Genomic DNA, 2,511 nt, shown 5'->3' on the forward strand with positions numbered 1-2,511 from the left:
TAAAATTAGAGATGAAGTACATTTTTTCAAACTTACATCAGTCAAAAGAGGAATAACTGAATTTCAATGGAACCCAGTAAGTCTAAACCAAAAGATTTAGTAGAAATTACCAGACTCGCTTGGCATTTGGTGCGACGACTGATTTGATGCACAGGGGTCTTGTAATTAAGGTGCTTTGCTATTCGAACATTAAACCTTTCAAAGCTTACTCAGGTTGGGATTATTACCATCTTCCAAAATGCCATTTCAATTTAGTGATATTCAAATTGTTCATTGCTCTTTCATGACCCCCACTTTAAGCTCACAGTCTCATCAATTTTTTGAAGAAGCAGGAAGCTGATTACAATTTTTGAAATGTGAACTGTTGGTTTCTTTATTAAACTTTAAAAAGAATATCACTGCATTTTGCTGTGAGAGCTTGGTTCTTTTTAACAAATTCTTCCATTCTGAACACAGAAACACTGCAGAAATCTGGGATGGATCCTGAATGTTAATGATACCAAAATAATTCGGTTTATTTACAGAGTTTACCTTTTGCATATTTTCCTGCGCTAATGAACCTAAAATCAACTCCTGACTGTAAAGAATCCCACTGCAAATAGCAGCTGACTGCGAGAATACATTAAAATGCTTTTGTTTCATTCTTTAACAACATTAAGGACTAAAGCTGCATTTTGATCACAATAAGCCAAAGTAATAGGCTTTTGTTTGTTAGCTTATATACTAGGCCCTCTATATTGCTTCAGTTCAGAGACCATTTCACAATATAGACCCACTTCTCACCCTGCAGAGGTGTGAATATTGTACCCACACAACATGCAGTTTGCATTGCAGATCTATAGGGAGAATTGTGTGCAACTGTTGTTGTTCATGTGAGCCTTTGATTAAAGAGTAACATGATAACCTTTCCTTGGAGATATATGGCTTAATGCAACTGCAGAAAACTAAAAAACACTTTCCATACATCTTCTCTTAATAGAGACTACAAAGTTTCTCCTAAAAGTGATTCTGTAACCCAAAATTGTTTCTATATTGGTGGGATGTGGTCNGATTCTGTAACCCAAAATTGTTTCTATATTGGTGGGATGTGGTCGGAAAATTTAGCTTTTCTAGAAATAAGTAAAAATCTCTTAATTTAAGTGTATTTATCCTTAATTTGAGTAGGTAAATGAGGTAGTTGGCCAACGGAATGAGTATTTTTACTCTTAAAATAAGATAATTAGATAATATGCACATGAAATAAAACAATGCAATTGTGTTTTCTTATTTTAAGTGTAAATTGTCTTGTTCCATTGGCAAAATGTCTCTTTTACCTCCTTAATCCAAGAAAAATGCACTTATTTAAAGAAAAAATTACTTATCTAGATTTCGAATTTTTCCAGTGTATATTAATTTATGCTGTTTACCCACTGTACAGGTTTTCACTCAGCCTGTTTCACCTGCAAGCCGCACTATGAAATTACATAGGGTATGCTATTTATAATGTTGCAACTTTTAACAACTTAACACATTATGAACGAGAACACATTTAGAAAATAACAAGGCTATATTAGAAAATAGTCAACAGATTTATTTAACCTCCTAACAAGGTGTTTTTGAAGAATCATGTAATAATGGAGAGCAATTGTGCTGTTACTGCTGACTGCACTGCAAAAACAATCTAGAAATAAGTAAAAATTCCTTAAATCAAGTGTATTTTACCGTAATTTTAGTAGGTAAATGGGATGATTTGCCAATGGAATGAGTATTTTTACTCTTAAACTAAGATAATTAAATAATATGCAGTTGTAATAAACATTTTCTTATTTTAAATGTAAATTGTCTTGTTCCATTGGCAAAGTGTCTCACTTACCTCCTCAATTCAAGAACAAATTCACTTAGTTTAGGAATAAATTACTTATTTAGATTTACATTTTTTGCAGTGTGTTGATAAAAAAAAAAAAACAGATGTGAAGGGTAAAGGGTAAAGTCTTGGTCTTCACCAAGGCCACGGCAGTTGGGGGCTGGGGTTGCTGCAGCAACCCCTAGTGGCGATACGGAGATTTAAAAAAAAGAAAAATATTATAAATACTTTGTAGAATTTATAAATCATAAATATTTGGGAAAATGATTTTGACTATTTTACTGTTATGTGTCTTTTGATTCGGATTTAATAATTTTGAGGCCTAATCAACACAAGTTTACGGAAGTTACGTTGTCATGGCAACGTCAAGCAAGCTAGTGGTAGCGGCAGCAGACTAGTAAACTTGTAAATTTACATAGATTAATGACAGAAACCAGGATGAAATATGGCACAGAAACTTATATTAGGTTCGTTCACTCATGAGAGACTTTATCTCCACGACCCCAGAGCGGACCTCAAGATTTGGACACCTGTAACCAGGCAGCGCCCCCTGCCTGTAGCTCAGCGTAAGAGCATGGAGCCGCTGCCCACTTTTTCACTTTTACTATTTTTGAGCGATATTTTGATTTTGTGTTCGTAATGGAGAGCTGTTCATTAACATTTAAATA

The sequence above is a fragment of the Cyprinodon variegatus genome, unplaced genomic scaffold (assembly GCF_000732505.1).
Source record: "Cyprinodon variegatus isolate N-32 unplaced genomic scaffold, C_variegatus-1.0 Scaffold50, whole genome shotgun sequence".
Taxonomy (NCBI): domain Eukaryota; kingdom Metazoa; phylum Chordata; class Actinopteri; order Cyprinodontiformes; family Cyprinodontidae; genus Cyprinodon; species Cyprinodon variegatus.